Source organism: Triticum urartu, chromosome 3 (genome assembly GCF_003073215.2).
Source record: "Triticum urartu cultivar G1812 chromosome 3, Tu2.1, whole genome shotgun sequence".
NCBI classification, from domain to species: Eukaryota; Viridiplantae; Streptophyta; class Magnoliopsida; order Poales; family Poaceae; genus Triticum; species Triticum urartu.
Window position 1 is genome coordinate 729196939 of NC_053024.1, and position 13869 is coordinate 729210807.

Sequence of the window (13869 nt, forward strand, 5' to 3'; positions counted from 1 at the left end):
CCTCGGCTTAATTAGTTGGGCTTTTCGGCCACCAGCAAACGGAGGGTGATTATTTGGGCTTTTGGGCCATCAGCACACGGAGGCTACGTGAGACGCACGAACGAGGGGAAAGCTGACGCACGACTGAGACTGGCGGACGGATGGACGAAAACTACTAACAGGCAGACAAAATTACGGTGGTAAGAAGCGATCCCTGATTTATTATTAGGTAAAGATATGCTGATTTTACTGTACAGAGACTCTTGGGATCAGTTTGCCATCAACATATCAGCCTTTACCGGTTTGGCAAAATCACCCTTGTGGCCACCGTGCAAGAAATATGTATCAATAGATCAACTAGTAGTATATATATGAATAATCAGTGAAGCAACAAACCAACAACATAGGGAGGCACGGAAAAATGTTAATCACTTATTTTAGATTTAAGACCATAGATATCACATAAGCAAAATAACCCACTGCATATAATAAAGGAGCTAATTCCTTCTGAAACAACAAAACATGTAATTATGATCACATCCTACAGTTGATTCATCCTCATTGCAGTTTGTTCGTATTTGTAGATTTCCATTTCATGTTGCTCTGATAGGTTATTTGATGGCTTCTTGGTGTCAGCAGCTGGACAAGGAGGAGGGGCTATAGTGGCCTTAACGGTGGTGGCGGAAGTTGAAAGAGGTGGAGGTGCAAGCTTCTCGATGTGCATGAACTAGGGGACAATGTCATCAGACAGATACTCTTTTGTCACCAGAACCACTAATATGAAAGTTTTTTGTTGCATATTATAAAGAAAATGCTAGTATCTTCTTGTGCATTCTGATCTTCACAAGGCCTATGGTGTGGATACAACCAACCACTTTCTCCTGCCCTACCGGTGTACTGCCGTCATGGGAACTCATGCCTTCTAGGCTTTTCCGGACAACATTGCATGCCACATACATGGTTCAAGATTACAATCCATAGTCTGTCCTTTGCAAGGATCAACCATTCATCATCATAGTGGTTATGATGATCTCTGGCTCAGATATCACTTGAGCTTTAAGGAACATGTGCTCTATGAGTATAGTTCAATTTGCAAATACTTTTTTGGTTACATGTATTATTTTAACACATGGACATATCTGAAAAACAAGTGAATACCTTTTGAAATGCCTGAACATTAAGAAATAATAGTCATCTCATCTAAAAAAAATGCATCCTTGTACTTTCCCTATAATATTTGGCTATAATTTTATGGCATCCTTTCAAAATACGAATTGGTTTAAAGTGTTTGTCCGATTTTGGGATCTAGGCCAAAATATATATTATTTACTTGAAATACACAACCGGATACAAAAATTAGGGAACAATGTTTGTTTAGGTATTGGCCCTTGCTGGGATCAATCTGGTCTGAGTTTCCTGATTGAAATAGGTAAATAGTTGGGTGCATTCACGAGGATGATGTTAAAATAGATGGGATCAATCTATATGTCGCTCCACTCTCAAGTGCGCGGAGAAGAATTCATAGGTGGAAACGATACTTCTTTCCTGTTCTACGTAGTTTAATTGCTTCCACTTCAGTCTTGTCTTACCATTCTCCCCTCGCGCTGTTGATTGCGATGGCAATTGGAACCAGTGAACCCTAGCAGCCGCCAAGGTTGAGATCCTATGTGCGACCTCACCCGCTGCGCCTCCTCCAACCAACCCACACCACCATATATCTTCAGCCATTCACTCGATTCCAGTCAGAGCCATTCCTTCCATTCCGCCTCAGGGGCCACACTGCCGCCACTGCCACTTCTGCTAGTAGCATGCGTTCTGCCACCATGTTGGGAGGCCTCCTCTTTCTCATCGCCCATCTGATACCCCTCATAACCCTCCGAGGATGCATTTTTACCTGGGGGAGCGTTGGTGGGGACTGCACCTCTCCTTCCTTGGAGTACACGGTGGGGCCGAATCCGCACCCGTCGGTGCTAGCCATCACTAGACATACCGATCATGGGAAGGAGAAGGCTAAGAAGACCACTTTCAACTCCCAATGCACCGGATGTGAGACTAGGAAGAGCGAGGTGGCAGAGTTAGAGAGAGGAAAGGAAGAACCTGGTGCGAGAAAGGGCAGAAGACGAGGAAGACTGGAGGATGCAGAAAAAATATTCAGGTGTGAAGTGTTTTTGGGTCACACTCGGTACTAAAAAAATCCATCATGTATTTGAAAAAAAATATGCATCATGTATTCAAGAAAGTGTTCATCATGTACATGAAAAACGTGTTCAACACATATTGGAAAAAGTGTTCATCATGTACATGAAAAACGTGTTCAACACATATTTACTCGATTCCAGTCAGAGCCATTCCTTCTATTCCGCCTCAGGGGCCACACTGCCGCCACTGCCACTTCTGCTAGTAGCATGCGTTCTGCCACCATGTGGGAGGCCTCCCCTTTCTCATCGCACATCTGATACCCCTCATAACCCTCCGAGGATGCATTTTTACATGGGGGAGCGTTGGTGCGGACTGCACCTCGCATTCCTTGGAGTACACAGTGGGGTCGAATCCGCACCCGTCGGTGCTAGCCATCACTAGACATACCGATCATGGGAAGGAGAAGGCTAAGAAGACCATGTGCAACTCCCAATGCACCGGATGTGAGACTAGGAAGAGCGAGGTGGCAGAGTTAGAAAGAGGAAAGGAAGAACCTGGGGCGCGAGAAAGGGCAGAAGACGAGGAAGACTGGAGGATGCAGAAAAAATATTCAGGTGTGAAGCGTTTTTGGGTCACACTCGGTAAGAAAAAAATCCATCATGTATTTGAAAAAAATATGCATCATGTATTCAAGAAAGTGTTCATCATGTACATGAAAAACGTGTTCAACACATATTGGAAAAAGTGTTCAAGACATATTTCAATACATGTTCATCTTGCATTTGAGGAAGTGTTTAGCACATATTTGATGCTTATCGTGTATTCAAAAAATGCCGCGTATTTCAAAAAATATTCAACATATATTCAAAATATATTCACTATACATTTGAAGAATATTATTTGTATTTTAAAAATATTCACCGTGTACTTCAAAATATGTCCATCGCATGTTTCTCCAAAAATGTCCAAGACATATATTCAAACAAATGTTCATTTCATATTTTTGAAAAAATGTGCATCAAATACTTGTCAAAAAATTTATGCATAAAAACGTCCATCATCTTCCTGTGATCCTACGGTCGTGTCAATGTTGACCGAAGGCCAGGGGTCACACTGCCCCCGCTGCCGCCGCTTCAGCTGGCACCAGGGGCGCCACCCCCACACTAGAGACACCCCCTTCCCCGCCATATTTTAGGTATGCTTCTCAAGCATTTATGCATGCTATATAGGTTTAGTTTGGAGTGTGCCACATGCATTATGTGATTTGTCCTGCTTTGCTCACCAAGGCACTCACTTGTGTTAGCCCCGAACACAAAACCTTATCGATCCGGCATTACTATCAGCTGTGAAACTGCCATTCATAATTAGCTAATTACATGCCCTTTATCATCCCCTAGCAAATTGCAACGCAGAGTAGGTGGTGCTATTTGTCTGCCCTCCTGTGTGGCACACAACGCTCCCTCATACATATCGGACAAACTAGCCTATGTTCATCGATGGATTGTACAACACTTTCTTATGCTGATTTTACTGTAAAGGGAGTGGTGGGATCTGCGTGCCAGGCTGTCAAGTCATAACCACGATCCTTTATCGGGATTGCCAAAATCCCCTTGCCTTACAAGTCCTCAATCTGCCTCACTGCAGATTTATTCTTCGGCAACACGGTGAGGTCAACAACTATATATGCATGATCGTTGACCACGAAATAAAATGCAGGAGTAGGCTTGATGCAACTAGTCAACAACACTGTAGAGACAATACATTAATACAAAATCATCCATTGTAAATTACAAAAGAGTTAATTCTGTACGAAATAACACAAACAAAATACTATGTATAGTAATTGGAATTGCCATCCCATACTAGCTAGTTGATTCCTCATCACTGCAGATTGCTTCATTATTTCCGTTTCCTAATTTTCTGAAATGTTGTTGATGGATTGTTGGTGTCCGCGGCCGGACAAGGAGCAGGTAGAGCAATGGCGAGAAGAGGTGGAGGAGCGCAGGCCGCCGGAGAAAGCTTCTCGATGTAGAGGCAGAGGGGCACAGTGTTACCTGACAAATACTCTTTCGGCACACGCAACCACTCATAATCGCTGTCATCGGGCGCAGGGGCGTCGCCAGACAGGGAGCTGCTGCTCCTCAGGGGCGAGTTCATCATGACCATATGTGTTGTGCCGCGGCCAGAACGCTCTACACAGAGGTCGCACACGAACTGCGGTTATACTAAAAAGGTTTGGCTGATATATCTGATACAATAGTGCATATTACTTTTCATTCATAGTATTTTCTAAAAAATATCTCCAAAATGAAATTTATTATTTTGTAGGAAGGCATTCAACTATTTTATGTATCCATAACCACAAAATAATAGGCATGATATGCATGAAAAAAGAACATAGAGTGTCCAGAAAATGATACTTACTTCAGATTAAAACTAAGGTATCCACGACTTTATATAGGCGTCAGGCGATAGGAAAACAAAACTTCAAAAAAATGTCAACACAACTAAGGATTTTAAATCTCCGGAGAGAGCTCTGTTAGGTGGCATGCGATGTTCATTTCCTTGAACAGCCCGCGCAAGTGCTTGTGCATCACACTTTCCAGGACTATCTGAGTGTTAGCCACCAAGTGCTTGTGCATCACACTTTCTAGAGAATGTCTGCAAGCAATCGATTAAGTTTAGACTTTGGAGTGCATCCATTGCATAGCATGATTCTTGGTGCTCCCACCGTATCCTCCAAGAGTTTCTGCTTATCCTAGTACTTTCAAACACTGAGTAGCACACAATGTTCCGTCATACGTACCAGACGAATTCGGTCCAGGATCATCCATCAATTGTACACCTTACATGCTGATTTGACTGTAAAGAGACCCTTGGGATAAGTTTGCCATCAACATATCAGCCTTTAACTGTATTGGCAAAATCCCCTTTGTGTCCACCGTGTATAAAATCCCTTTTGTTCGTATTTGTACATTTCCATTTCATGTTGCTATAATATTTTGGTTGCTGGCTTCTTGGTGGCCGGACAAGGAAGAGAGGCTACAATGGCATTAAGGGGTGGTGGTGGCAGGTGTAAGAGGGGGAGGTGCAAGCTTCTAGATGTACATGCAGTGGTGGACAGTGCCACCGGACAAATACTCATTCGGTAGCGGAACCACATTTAAACTTGCCCAGGTCAGGGGCGCAGCTGGACAATAATATTTGTTTACGTATATACCTATAAGACCCCTTTTATAATATGCATGATATCTTAAGGAACTGGTTGAAACTTGAAACTGATTACGCTCGCACAGGCAGCCGTGCTAGTTGCTTGAATGGTGGAGCTGACACATCCAATAAAAGATTATATCATGCTTCTTATTAATATATATATATATATATATTATAAATATCTCCATAACTAAATTTATTTCTATGGCGATGAGGAAACCTGTATAGTCTCTTGAGCAATACACACGAAGAAATCCGAAAAAAATCAACATAACTAAAAAGAACTCTCTTGAGTGCCATGTCATATTCATCACAAGGGTTTACGTATCCCTTTCTAGGACTACCATATTGAGCACCCCAATCCTGTGCTGCTTCTTGAGCATTATTTATGCCTGCAGTATAGGTTCAGTTGGAGTTTCTCCCGTGCGTTAGGTGATTTGTCCTGCTGGTTCACCAAGACACTAGTGACTCACTTGTGTTATCCCCGAACACAAAGCCCTATCCATCCGGCATTACCACGAGCTGTGAAACTGCCATCGATAATTAGCTAATTACTTTCCCTTCATCATCGATAATTAGCACATTGCAGCGTGGAGTAGGTGCTACTATTTGTCTGCCCTGCTGTGTGGCACACATGATCTTTCATACAGTACATATTAGACGAAACTCCCCTAGGTTCATCCATGGAGTGTACCATACACATTTTATGCTGATTTGGCTATAAAGGGAGTCTTGTTGGGATCTGTGTGCCAGGCCGAGATGTCATCAAAGTCATCCTTCAACGGGATTGCCAAAATCTCCTTGCCGTCCACATGGCGGAGAAAATCTACCTGACCAGCCCCCAGTCTGCCTCACGGCAGATTTATTCTTCGGCAACAAGGAGAGATCAACTAGCTAGCACTGTTATATATGCAAGATCGTTGACCACGAAATAAAGGCAGGAGTTCTCGCAAAAAATGAAAAAATAAAGGCAGGAGTATGCTTGATTCAACAACGCAACAACACTGTACAGAAATTACAATATATAAAATCATCAATTGTAAATAACAGAAGATTTAATTCTTTATGAAATAACAAAATACTATGTATAGTAATTGGAATTGCCATTACATAGTAGCTAGTCGATTCCTCCTCACTGCAGATTGCTTGCAGATTTCCGTTTCTTGCCATTGCTCTGATATGTTGTTGCTGGCTTGTTGGTGTTCTTGGTCGAACAAGGAGGAGGGGCAGCAATGGCGAGAAGAGGTGTAGGGGTGGAGGCCACGGGAGAAAGCTTCTCGATGTAGATGCATAGGGGGACAGTGTCACCCGACAAGTACTCTTCTTTCGGCACACGCAACCACTCGTACTCTCTGTCGCCGGGCGCAGGGGCGCCACCAGACAGGGAGCTGCTGCTCATCAGGGCCGACTTCATCATGACCATATGCGTTGTGCCGCGGCCAGAACGCTCTACAGAGAGCTCGCACGCGAACTGCGGCGCCGGGTCGCCACCATCCGCTCTAACGCATAGCAGAGACACGGATATGTTTGGGCCGTGCTGGCCCAGTGACACCAGGAACAGGCTGCGGTGCCGGTTAACGCCCGCAGCAGCTTTGTCGACCTCGCCGACCAGGACGTGCCAGCCGCACAAGACCGGCAGGTTCAGGGTCCGAGGCTGGCCGTAGGGGATGCAGATGGTGGGGCGCGAGTGGCCATCGGAGCCAGTGATGTGGTCGAGCAGCTTCTGCTTGGAGCCGATGAAGCCGCAACCCCCGCCGTCCGAAGCCCTGGCCGGGCATCCGCAAGGCGCGTGCGGGCACGCGCGCCTGTGTTCAGCTGACTGTGGTACACGATGCCGCCGGCTTCGCAGCCGTACTTCTCGAAGTCACACCGCACCATGACGGAGGCCACGAAGGCGTCAAGAAAGGCGAAGTGGACAACTATGAGGCCGCAGGGTTCTTCTCCATGGAGTTCGCGGCAGGACGAGCACAACAGATGGTCGGCGTCACACTGGCGTCGAGATTCAGTTGAGATAGCAGGATCCAGATATGATATGCAAAGACGATTAATTGATGAAAGAAACTTTCGATGCATGGCGATTCATACCATGAAGACGGGGGATTTGAGGGGGAGGCGGCAGGTATGGCAGGTCAGCAGCGCCGTGGACATGCTAAAGCTGAGGTCCTGCTGCGATTCCGTCTCCGTGGCGGTGGCTTCCACCGCAAGAGCTCGCTCTCCTCTGCCATGGCTCATGTTTTTCTCCTTTGAGAATGCCGGCGCGGGGGGAGTGGTGGATGGATGTGATTCTAGGGCTGAGGCGGTGGGTGAGGGAGGCGGCAGCCGGCGGCGACCTCGTGGGTGGAGGGTCATAGACAGCCAAGAGAGAACGATACAGGGGATTCTCTCCCGATGTCGCTAGACGTATATGCTATCCCGGGGAACTCATGGGGATCGGGTCGAGGAAAGCGCATGGCTTCGAGCGTCCAAATGCCCAAGACACTTGGCCCGGGTCTGACTTTCCAGGAGGGTTTTCCTTTCGAGGAGGGTGTTCCACCCAGGGATGAGGCCAGGATCCAACCGGGATCCTTTCCAACCAAATGAGACCAACTTCTCCCCCTGGGCGGGCCCCGACCGGTGCACCGTTTGGAGCAATAAAATACAGCAATACGTTTCGAGCGCCCCCCCCCCCCCCCCCCCCGATTAATTGTCTTAGATTTTTCTAGATACAAATGTATCTAGACACGTGTTAGTTTTAGATACATCTGTATCTAGACAAATCTAAAATAAGTAATTTAAGACAGAGGAGATACAATTGTACCGTGCCACCTGAAGAAAAGGGCACTATCTCATCAAGTGTGCTACCTTCGGAAACGTTTATCACTCGACTATTGTGGGTTGTAAGCTGCGCTCACTGCGCTACATTCGCATCGCACGTGGGCCTTGGCCTTGCCTTTTTGTTTCGAGAGAGGCTGGACTAGGCATTAAGTGTGATGCTGGCAGTAGGCAGTAGCTACTATGGGAAAAATACATGTTGCCTAGTGTTTGGATGCAAGTCGAGTGTAAATTGTCGTTCACTCCGCGCAGTACATCGTGAGCCGAGTGCTCTGGAAAAACCACACGACAGCCGGTTGTGGCTCGGCTTACCTTCGTACAAGTGAATACCATCCAAAAATCAACTGGTTTCTACACAAATTTTGGAACATTATGAGAAAAACACTCATCTGATGCCAAGGGCTCCGCATAAGCAGCAGCCACTATGCGGTCGTCCTGCCTATACTGGCTCTATGGTGGCAGCTCATGCAGGCTGAGTGTGTATTAATCGGCTTATAAATGCAAGTGGATTATCTCATAATATACACTCAGCTCACGTAGGCAACGGTCGCATTGCACGTGGGCCTAGGCTGACCATTTAGTGTGACCCTAGAAGTAGCACTATTGCTCGAGTAGTTTGAAGTTTGTCACAAGCTGTAAGACCAACGTGTCAGGGACTTTCACGGTGCGATCTGCATACCATACAAAATGGGAATTTCAACTTGGGCACAAGTTGGAATCAACGACTAGAGCTTCAGACCCATCTTATACATGGGACTCGGTATGGAACTTAGTCTGCCCAGCAAAGATAAAAATATTTATGTAGCGGCGCTCCAGAGTGCTATTTCCTGTCGATGTATCCTTGCTAAATATTTATGGGAAGGAGCAGAACTTCAGCTATGGCCGCATGTCTAATCAACTATAACTAGTTGTATATAACTAGTGGAATATTACGGCGACGGCTAAAGATATAACTAGTTGTATATAAGTTCTACGTAAGAAAAACAATATCACTGGAAAATACTTCAAAAACGAAACCAACAATATCACTGAAAAGTGAAAACTACATTCAAATATGTGGTCAAACTTTGACCCAAAACCATAGTTTTAAATAGCCGGCTATAGCTATAGCCTTTTCAGCAGGGTGCCGCTAAATGGTCGCCTTCATAAATAGCACGCTATAGCCTGCTATAGCCCGCTATAGCCGATTTAGAGGCTCGCCGCTATTTTCCATAGCCAGCTATTTAAAACATTGCCCAAAACATGATAATGACTAATAAACCCAGATGGAGGTAGTATTTTGCTAGTTAAATGAATGTTGAATTTGATACAAAATAAGAGGGCACCAATAGATCTTCATTTTCTGCATGAATACTACACATCGCATTGGGTGGTCACTTTCTCTTTTATAAATGAAGCTCTTGATGTACTCTCCTTGAAAACCTTAGATTTACAGTTTTCCTAAATTTCTGTCCGGTGGTGGAGCCAGGAAAATTATATCAACAGGGCCGAATGATGTTGAAACTGCTTGGGGAGGGCCAAGCCAATGAAAAACATGCTTTTGACAGGAAATAATCACTCATTTTAGCACTATTTATCAGCAAATTAGCATTGCATCTCTGCTGTCAAGGGGGGGCCGGGGCCCCTGCTGGCCCCCCTTTCTCCCCCACTGTTTCTGTCTAATATTTTCAATTTGTCGTAAATTCAATTTTCCATCCATGCAATCTTGAGACGCGCATCTCAAGTCACAACTTCAGTATGGCATTTGGGTTGTGGTTTTGAATATTTTTTTTAGAAAAGAGGAACTGACCCACCCAGGGTACTCTCCTCTGTCATGTGCGCAGATCATCTTGTCAGGATTTTCGACCACTCAAGTGCCCGCCTACAGCAACCTTGGGCGCCATCCCTTGTGACGAGCATCGTTTCTTTGTTATTTCCCCACTGTCGAATTGATGTGAGCTCCTGTCCTCAATTTGTCTCCGCCATAGTCCAGGATGGTGGCTTGGTGTACCACCGGAGCCGCAGCGACTTCTGACACCCATATCCCTTAGTAGTGACTCGAACTTAATCTTCATCTCCGTTTGTCCAGTCTTTGTGACCTCATGTCCTTCATGTTCTGGCACAATAACTCTGTTTTTTTCTTCTGCCTAAATGCTACATACATTTAGTCCTTTATACAATGTGGCAGTGGATAGATGGACTTGGCTGAGGGGGAGATAGATGAAGGTTACTGCTCAAGTGGTTTCCCAACTGTATGATCCATTGTCGATCTCTTGATTTTCATCCCCAATTTCATTTCGCGCATTTTGTGTGTGTCATACTGGTTTTATTTTTCTCAAAAATATTTGGCATACTGGATGGATGCTTTAATTGTATTGCAGTGTTTTATTGTTTCAAACGGTGTGTATATGGATGAGCTAGCACACGCCTTGTAAGTATAGTCTATAAGTGTCAAGATTTGGTCATCTTATTTTCGTGAAGGATTATGTTGTAATGAATGAACAAGAGAAAACACATAATCCTCCAATTTTCTGCAATGGGGTGTCACATCAAGCAGTGAATAAACGTAAATTGTTGGAGAGATGTGTTTTGACACTTGGGCTGTAGGGAGCTCAGTACACTTTTTTTTAGTAGCATTTTGGTATATGGGCCAAATATTGTTTTCCTTCAAATACGCACCTGAGGAATACAATAATTATGGAACAAAATGCTTGTGTATGGCATTGGCCCATCCAAGCAGGGATCAATCTGAGCTGAGAGTCCTGATCTAAATGGCTGAACAATATTCACGACACTGACCCTGGATCCGTATCTAACATGCAATAAGAAAGTTACACGGAAAATTTACTACTTTCCAATTCTGCCTTATTTACTTCTTTCCTAATTAACCATTCTATCCTGGCGATTCCTCAACCTTAGAGCATCTCCAGCGGCGCCCCCAACAAGCCCCCCCCCCCCCCCCACACCAGGGCCCTTTTTTATCCCCAGAGCCGAAAAATTGGCTCAGTTGCGCCCCCAGAAGTCCACTTTTCGCTGGTTATGGACGAATTTGGCACCAGCGGACACAGGCCGAACCCAGCGTGCTGGGGGGCGCCTGGAGGCGCTGGGGGAAACCATTTTGGCGCAAAAGACTAGCAGGCCCGGTGAGTCAGCGACCGGGCGCGCTCGTCGTCCTCATCGCCTCGGTTTTCCACGAGGAATCAATGCCAAGGCTGTCGTGCCAATCAGCCTTCCATTGATGCCTCGTCGGCGGCACAGTGAAGGCGCGGCGACGCGCGTCCTCGCCGGTGAGCGCACGCCCTCCACCAGCATAGAATCCTCTTCCCCTCTCGACCTGCCACCGCCGACGAGCTGATACGTCTCCAACGTATCTATAATTTTTTATTGTTACATGCTATCATATTATCTGTTTTGGATATTTTATATGCATTAATATGCTATTTTATATGATTTTTGGGACAAACCTATTAACCTAGAGCCCAGTGCCGGTTTCTGTTTTTTCCTTGTTTTAGAGTTTCACAAAAAAGGAATACCTAACGGAGTCCAAATGGAATAAAACTTTCACGATGATTTTTCTTGGACCAGAAGACACCTAGGATACTTGGAGTGCAAGACAAAAGAGCCACGAGGCGGCCACAAGGGTGGAGGGCGCGCCCAGGGGGTAGGGTGCGCCCCCTGACCTTCTGGGCCCATCGGTGACCCCCTGACCTAGATCTTCCTCCTATATATACTCTTATACCCCACAAACATCCAGGGGAGCCACGAAACCACTTTTCCACCGCCGCAACCTTCTGTACCCGTGATATCCCATCTTGGGGCCTTTTCCGGCATCCTGCCGGAGGGGGATTCGATCACGAAGGGCTTCTCAATCAACAACATTGCCTCTCCGATGAAGCATGAGTAGTTTACCACAGACCTACGGGTCCATAGCTAGTAGCTAGATGGCTTCTTCTTTCTCTTTGATTCTTAATACGAAGTTCTCCTCGATGTTCTTGGAGATCTATTAGATGTAATACTCTTTTGCGGTGTGTTTGTCGAGATCCGATGAATTTTAGATTTATGATCAGCTTATCTATGAATATTATTTGAATCTCCTCTGAATTTTTATATGCATGATTTGATATCTTTGCAAGTCTCTTCGAACTATCGATTTGGTTTGGCCAACTAGATTGGGTTTTCTTACAATGGAAGAAGTGCATAGATTTGGGTTCAATCTTGCAGTGTCCTTTCCTATTGACAGTAGGGTCATCAAGGCACATATTTCATTATTGCCATCGAGGATAAAAAGATGGGGTTTTCATCATATTGCTTGAGTTAATTCCTCTAGATCATGTCATCTTGCTTAATGCGTTACTCCGTTCTTTATGAACTTAATACTCTAGATGCATGCCGGATAGCTGTCGATGTGTGGAGTAATAGTAGTAGAGCATAATCGTTTCGGTCTACTTGACACGGACGTGATGCCTATATTCATGATCATTGCCTTAGATATCATCATAACTTTGCGCTTTTCTATCAATTGCTCGGCAGTAATTTGTTCACCCACCGTATTATTTTCTATCTTGAGAGAAGCCTCTAGTGAAACCTATGGCCCCGGGTCTATTTTCCATCATATAGGTTTCTAATCTACAATTCTAGTTTCATGCAATCTTTTACATTTTGTTCCATATACCAAAAATACCAAAAACATTACTTTACCATTTATCCATCTCTATCAGATCTCACGTTGCAAATAACGGTGAAGGGATTGACAACCCCTTTATCGTGTTGGGTGCAAGGTTGGTGTTTGTTTGTGCAGGTATTCTGTGGCTTGCTCATTGTCTCCTACTGGATTGATACCTTGGTTCTCAAAACTGAGGGGAATACTTACACTACTGTGCTGCATCACCCTTTCCTCTTCAAGGAAAAAACCAACGCAATCTCAAGAGGTAGCACGCGCGTTTCTCTTCTCTCACATGAACAATTTTTTTTCTTCTGAGTGGAACGTACAAGCCTAGGCTTGAACGGGATTCAAGGAGGTTATGGTTGAAGATCATTAGGCTCTGAAGGTGTTATCTCACATGCTTGTGTTTAGTCGAGATCGTCGACTATAACATGGTGTACCAGGGAGTACTCGCAATGGGACGGGAAAAGATAATGATCTTCTCCTCTATTGTGTTAGTGACTTACAACTGCGGCCGCGGCAAGCGGGGGCGGCAACACTGGACGACTGCACTTTGGTGGTGCTCCCCGAGTACCGTGTCTTGGTTCCTGGGATGAAAACCCAAGTTCTGGCCTTTATTGGTTGTACCTTGCAATGGCCTTGTCGAACGCATTGTTTTGGGGTGAACTCAGACTTTCTCCAGGGCGAAAAGTGAAGATCTTCGGTCAGGCAAATTGTAACACCTTGGAGTCGCCTTAGTATTATATCATGTTAAATTAGAATTGTATTTTGATCTTCCTAGGTATTGATTTTTGCGCGAAATAAAATACATGAAGAAAATAGGAACTGGCATGGAGCCTTAAATTAATAGTTTAGTCAAAAATTGTATAAAATATTCCAAAGCAATAACACAATAGCATTAACCAATAAAAAACTATACATACATTTCATGACATAATAGCGCATAGAGCTTAGTGCCAGTTCAAACATCTCAATTTTGTATGCACATGCGCAAAATTTATAGGAATTTCAAACATCTCAATTTTGTAGGTACTGTCAGCTGATGTGGTAGACATTGCAATTAACCGTACCCTATATGTGGTGTT

The 13869-nt window shown here is 44.8% G+C and overlaps 1 pseudogene; it reads right to left on the minus strand.

Annotated features, from left to right (window-relative positions):
* Window positions 1-6463: 6463 nt before the first annotated feature.
* On the minus strand, window positions 6464-7563 carry LOC125547347 (annotated as a pseudogene).
* Between the last annotated feature and the right edge of the window lie 6306 nt (window positions 7564-13869).